Genomic DNA, 7,690 nt, shown 5'->3' on the forward strand with positions numbered 1-7,690 from the left:
GAACTGTTGGCGTTAGGCCACCGTGCACAAACGTTTCCACACAAAGAACTGTGTGTGATATACATACCTACTGAAATGTTTTTCTAGGATTCACCATGTGGGATGTACATACCTACAGAAATGATTTTCTGGGATTCACCGTGTTGGATGTACATACCTACGGAAATGATTTTCTGGGATTCACCGTGTGGTATGTACATACCTACGGAAATGATTTTCTCGGATTACCGTGTGGGATGTACATACCTACGGAAATGATTGGGTTTCGACGCCTCGCCCGATCGCACACGGCCCCAGCCTGGGTCCCAGGAGGGCCTATCCCCGATGATTTCTGGGTCGTGTGGGAAGGACACCCTATTGCACACACTCACTTGGCGACAGTTCCAAATGCCATCGCAGAAAGGGGTTAAAAACTGTTTGTTTAGGATGTCGCTGTACTAGTGCATAGTGGTAAAGCAAGCAAGCAAGTGAGCAAACTAATAAAGCAAATATTTTTGTGCTTTTGTATTTTTGTATTTTTATGAGAAGTGGGGGAGATGAAAATGAGAAGTAAAGGCAAATAAAAAGTAGATCAAGTAGATGATAGTTTGTATATAGGTACTTGATAGGTTTTGATGATGTCTCCCCCACAACGGCGCCAGAAATTCTTCCTGCTACTTGTGAGCTATGTTGGGATTTTCCATGAAGAGGAGGGGAGATGTAGTACAGTAGAGATAATTATTTCCCTCAGTTAGAACCAAGGTTTATCGAACCAATAGGAGAATCACACAAAGCCTCGTGAATAGCACCTACACACACAAAAGCAAATACTTCCACCCAACGCAGGCAAGAGGGCTGTCAATCCCTTTGAACTCGTTACTTGCAAGGATCAAATCTTATATAGGTAGGTGGAAAAATAGCAAAACAAAATAAAGGAAATAAAATTGCAGCAAAGGAATTTTGGTTTCTGTAACTTGACTAAAGTAGACCTCGAGGCCATAGTTTTCACTAGAGGCTTCTCTCTCGAACACATAGAATACAGTGGGTGAACAAATTATTGTTGGGCAATTGATAGAAAATCACATACTTATGATGATATCCAAGGAAATGATCATGTATATAGGAATCACGTCAAGTAGATCAACTTCCGCCTACATCTACTACTATTACTCCACCAGTCGACCGCTATCTAGCATGCATATATGGTATTAAGTTCTTGAAAAATGGAGTAATGCCTTAAGCAAGATGACATAATTTAGGCAAAGTAAAGCCAATCAATATGAATAAACCCCATCATTTACCCTTAATGGCAACAATAGAAATACGTGTCTTGCCCCCTTTTGTCATTGGGATATAGAGCACCGCAAGATTGAACCGATCACAAAGCACCTCTCCCACAGAAGATAAATCAATCTAGTCGGCCAAACCAAACGGATAGATCGGAGAAAAATACAACACTGTATCAATCATGCATAATAAAGTTCAGAAAAGACTCAACTACATATCATGAATATTCTGATCATAAACCCATAATTCATCGGATCTCAACAAACACACTGCAAAACAAGATTATATCAAATAGAACTCCAAGAACATCGAGGAGAACATTGTATTGAAGATCAAAGAGAGAGAAGAAGCCATCTAGCTACTAGCTATGGACACATAGGTCCGTGGTGAACTACTCACACATCATCAGAAGGCTGCAAGGATGATGTAGAAGCTCTCCATCATCGATCCCCCCCTGATAGAGTATTGGAAAAGGCCTCTAGATGAGATCGTGGAAGAACAGAAGCTTGTGGTGGCAGAAAAAGGGTTTCAGTTGGCTCTGTGTTGGTTTCGCAATATTAGAGAATTTATAGAGGTGGAATTAGGTCAGACGGTGCCTCATGGAGCCCACAAGGTAACAGGGCGTGACCCCTCCAGGACGCACCCTGTTGCTTTGCCGTCTCCTTGATCGTCGTCTGGTCTCCTCGTAAAGCTTCTAGGGTCTCTTGTGTGCAGATTCAAAATTCTCAGCAAGTTTCGTAGCATTTGGACTCCGTTTGGTACCGATTTTTTGGAAAACCCAAAACAAGCAGAAAACGACAATTGACACTCAACACTGGGTTAATAGGTTAATCCCCAAAAATGATATAAAATAGCACAAAAAGTCATATAAAGTATCAAGATTAATAATATAATAGCATGAAACAATCAAAATTTATAGATACGTTGGAGACGTATCAGAGGACTACTCCCCTGAAGCACCACTGGTTTGTGAACACCTCTGATGGTCTGCAAGCCATACAAACACGCACATCGATTCTTGAGTAATTTCTCCAAATCGGACTACGAAAGGAACAAGACATCTTCGGGAATCTGAGGGGGCCGTGACAAGATGAAAATGGGGCCCTATTTTTTTCAGTTCATATAACTAAAAATTAATATTGAAAAAATATAATTAAATCATACTTTCACTTAGTTATATCACTTCAAATATGTTTTTCCACATAACATTTAGAAATATATCGAATTGTAATTATTAGTGATTAGACGAAAATTTACTAATAGACATGATGATGATTGAGAAATAAAACAAAATAAGCTTTAAGCAATTAAATAGAATGTTATTAGTTTTAAATAGTAATTATTGCTACATTATTCAAACGTAGGAAAAATATATTAAAAATAACACACATATGACCTTGGGGCATCTCCAACGTTGTCCCTCAAACGGACGATAGCTGGCCAGCCCTTAGGGCATCTCAGACGGCGTTCCTCACAACACATACATCCATCACCTTGAGTATGTGGAACCACAGGATGTCGTCACACTTGAATTTTCCAAATGCGCACATGTAGGCCCCATTTGCAATGTGAGCCCCGATGATGTATTTCATGCCATTGTCCGGCTCCTCGCTTTATGATCCATAGTGCGGGACCGAGACCTCTTTGAATGCCAGCCCTTACTTTGTACTTTCACTCGTCTAGCCATGAGCAGTAGTGCGATCTAGATAGCTTGAGCTAATGCTTGAATTTCTATGTTTTTTAACACGAATAATTGTGCATCGGAGATAATGCGATCATTTCCATTCTTTTTTGCTACACTAGCATTAGCTAGCAAATAATACAAACATCCCTGGGCAACTTTATTCATAAACATACAACAAATTGCACAAAATAAGCTTGGCAGGTTTTACCATTCTTCATTTTTGTAGTTGGAAGCAAATCTCATGCAAATACAGATCACCTCATGTCGGTCAACTTGTACCCAATTGGTTTGTCATGGCAATTAGTACATACATTTTCTTCATTAGCAACTATTGCAAATAATAGAAGGCAAGTAATGCAAATAATACATGAAACTTTTTATTATTAGCACATTCATTCAATTAACAAAACAAACAATATGTGATGGCAAATAAATCGATTAATGCATGACAACTTTTCCCCTTATCACCACAACACTTACATGTTGAATGCGTATATATAAAGAAACCAAATAATCCATACAGCATGCAAGGCATGTTCAAAAAATGAAAGTGCAAGATCTAAAAATAAATGCAGTTAGCAACAAATTATTACAACTGCAAGCCATCAAATAGATAACAGAAACGCAAATACAACAACAATATGATGGAATATGTATGCCTCTATCCATCGGGATTAGCAACGATGTCACCCGAGCAACTTGAATATGCTTCATGTCAAGACCTCTGAACCTCTTCAACAGTGAATGGTTTGGCGAGCAAGGCAGCTCAAGCGGGGTGGCTGGGCTGGGCATAGAGAGCTTCAGGTTCCACAAGCCAAAGCACCTCAGAGGATGTTCGCACATGAACACGTCGCTGTGTACCCTCGACGCCAGGGGTGATACACCGCAACTCACGTCGAAGGAGACCCAGGCAGAAGCATGGTACGCAAGCAATCCGGCGGGAGCTTTTGAGGACCCGAAACCCCACACGTCTGGAAGGGACCCTGTCTAGATGAGAGATGGCCATGGGCTGCCCTAGGTCGGTTCACCCACCCCTAGAGCCTCGAGGATCGATGCCCCTCAATACGAAGAACGAATGATGAACGAGAGAGAAAGAACAAGGTAGAGATGTAAAAAACCTAGGATAAAAAGTAGTATATTGATTTGTTGATTGTCTGTTATTCAACCGGCTGACACCTCTCATCTATTTATGAGGCGTATGGACTTCCCGTACAAGAAAAGGACTAAAAATTCCGTCCAAAGCATCAAAAAACCTAACCTAACTCGGACAGGAATCTTCGGTAATTTTCCAGATCAACTCGGAGCCTCCAAGTGGTTTCGCTCGGTCTCACCAAGTGGATGTGGCCAACTTTCTCTCTTTAGTATCTAACTCAGAATTTCTAATTCTTTTCACTCGGAGTTACCGATTTTTCTGACATCAACTTGGTCTAACCGAGTCAAATCAACCCGGTCGGTCCGGAGTGACTCTGTAGTTTTTGTCCCTGACCTTGTTTTGACTCCACAGGTTGCATACGACCTTGGAATAAGACTTTTTTATGTTAAAATCGACCGTTTCGATGAGATGCACAACTTGATTTTGAACACTTCTCCATCAACGACCATCTTAATTATGTTTCATGCCATTTTATAATCTGATGTCAACACGAGCATCTCTGAAATTGTCATAACTTTTGTATCCGAGCTTCGTTTTGGACCATCTTCATATCCATCTTGATCTTGTTGAAGAGATCCATCCGAAGGTGACTTCCAATCGTAAGTTTGAATTAATATTGACATATCTTAAGCTACTTTTATGACTATGCCACTTTTGAGCGTCAGCACATGCCCCCCCGTTTTTCGGCAAAGCCAGTGTAGCGACCAGACCTCAAACAGTCTGATCTCTGTGCTCCGGTGTCATCCCTGGATCAGTAATGTTGACACCACACAGTACTCGGAGGATTTATAGTAGAGTAGCAATCACACACTTATTACATCGAGTGTCTCAAAAGAGAACTTATTACAATAAATATGGCTTAAGGGCATCTAATTACGATAACAGCGGAAGGCTTGGAAGATTAGTGAGTCCATCAACTCCAACGGCATCACTGAGTATAGAACCACGACCTAAAAACTCCTTAATCGTCATCTGAAAAGTCTGCAACATTAACGTTGCAGCCCGAAAATGGGTCAGCACATGGAATATGCTGGCAAGGTAACACATAGAGAGTAATGGAATGCAACAGCTATACTATATGCATATTCAGCTAGTGGAAAGCTCTATGGTTACAGTTTTTGCATAAAGCCAATTTTTCCCTACTTCAAAGGAATAAATTTAATTACTATCATGGTGGTTGTTAAACATTGAGAATGGTTGACAGCATTCTCAATCCCAATTAAGCATCATCATTAACCCAACAGCATTAATTTTAGAGTAACATGTTGAGATTCACATGATAATCCAGATACTAGATACTCAAGATGTCCATAACCGGGGACATGGCTAATCATGATTAGTTTGTTACACTCTGCAGAGGTTTGCGCACTTTTCCCCACAAGACTCGATCGCCTCCGTTGGATTTCTCGCACTACATGGTGTTTGAGAAACGGATGACCGAGACACAGTCTTTCAGAAGCGCTAGCACCTTACGATGGATAGACCGGTACACCTACTTTCGCCTACATCTGCTAGTCTACCCTGTAAGAGTTCGCACAACTTAATCAACTATGCCAGAGCCCATAATGGCTTGTGGCTGCACACGGAAGTTTCTAGTTTGAAAAAAATCTCATGATCCCTTTGAGCCTGGGTGGCGGTCCAAAAGAAAACAGGCATGTCCTGGAATACCCAGGTGCCTCAATCCACCCAGATGTGTATTTAAGTTGCCACCTTAGATAAACCGTTAATTATCAATCTCACATCTGTCATGGATTTCACTCACCCAATCCACGTCTACTAGCATAGCATGGCATAATAAGCAAACGTAGAAGTAACTCCCAAAGGTTTGATAATAAACAAGTAATAGGTACTACCTCATCTACTTCCCATCCCACAGTTTAATTAGATCCTAATCATGCAATGTGTGAAGATTGATCTAATGCAAAAAAAAAAACTGGGTTGTAGAAAAGGTATGATCAAAGTGTTACTTGCCTTGCTGATGATCCGTGAAACCTAACGATTCGAAGTAACAGGCGGCACACTCCGGGTACTCTATCGCAGACAAACAAACAAGCATACAATAAGTACTCATCTAATGCACAGGTAAAACTCAAATAAGAGATCTAACCAGAAGGTTCAACTTAAGAACTCCGGTTGGCAAAAGGAATCAAATCGAACGAAGCAAAGAAAGTCAAACGGCGAAAGAAAACAACTTCGTTCTAGTAATTTGAACCTAAGTCAAATTTTACAGTAGCAAAAACTTGTTTAAGTTGATTATTCGGATAGAGGGTTTTGAGACGAAACTCCAGGCGCTTGAATCGCTTGATTTCGATAAACGAGTGAAAAGAAAAACTAAAACGAAAATCGGATCAGAAATCGCGATCAGAAAATAACCGCGGAAAAATCCGACGAAAAAGAAAAACGACGAAGGGAATTTTTTAATAAAAAACGGCACGGATTTGGAGGTGCGGCGAACCTCGGGCGACGCGCGGCTCCGGCGGATCGGCGGCGGGGCGGCGGCGGCGGCTGGCGGCTAGGGTTTGGGTTCGGGGCGGCTAAGCCTTCGGGCTGGCTTGCCTCGGCTTATAAAGGCCCCGGCCGGCAGAGTTCTGGCCGGTTACGGCCCGTAGTCGGTTGCGTTTTTTTTGCTCGGAAGAAAAAAATAAAAAGAAATACTAAACGGACTCCAAAAATCCTGAAATAAATTTTCCCGGGCTTCTAAAATCAAGTTTGACAAAGTGAACATTTATTTGTGCCCTAAATGCAATTTTGAAAAACGCGCATTTTTCCTAATTAAAATAAAAACAACAAAAAAACTCCGAAATAAAACTATTTGATTTTTTATTAAATCCTCAATATTTCTATATTTTGGGAAAGTCATTTTATTCCCTCTCTCATATTTTTGTAATAGAAATAATTGATGATAAAATAAATAAAATCAAATGATCCTATTCTCAAAATTTGAGAAAAACTCAAATATGAAAATAACAAAATCCCCAACTCTTTCCGTGGGTCCTTGAGTTGCTTAGAATTTTCTAGGATTAAAACGCAAAGCAAATAAAATATGATATGCATGATGATCTAATGTATAACATTCCAAATTGAAAATTTGGGATGTTACAAACCTACCCCCCTTAAGATGAATCTCGCCCTCGAGATTCGAGTTGGCTAGAAAATAGGTGAGGGTGGTCTTTGAGCAAATCTTCCTCTCGTTCCCAGGTGGCTTCATCCTTCGCGTGGTGGCTCCACTGAACCTTGCAAAACTTGATAACTTTGCTGCGGGTAACTCGGCTGGCAAACTCGAGGATCTTAACTGGTCTCTCCTCGTAGGTCAAATCGTTATCCAACTGAATAGTTTCCAAAGGTACTGTGTCTCTCAATGGTATGTCAGCCATCTCCGTGTGACACTTCTTTAACTGAGAAACGTGGAACACATCATGAATTCCTGACAATCCTTCGGGCAATTTCAACTTGTAGGCCACTTCTCCCATACGCTCCAAAATTCGATATGGTCCTACAAATCGTGGCGCTAACTTCCCTTTAACTCCAAAACGCTTTGTTCCCCGAAGTGGAGATACTCGAAGATAAGCTCTGTCTCCAACTTCGTA

This window comes from Triticum dicoccoides, chromosome 6A, assembly GCF_002162155.2.
Source record: "Triticum dicoccoides isolate Atlit2015 ecotype Zavitan chromosome 6A, WEW_v2.0, whole genome shotgun sequence".
Lineage (NCBI taxonomy): Eukaryota > Viridiplantae > Streptophyta > Magnoliopsida > Poales > Poaceae > Triticum > Triticum dicoccoides.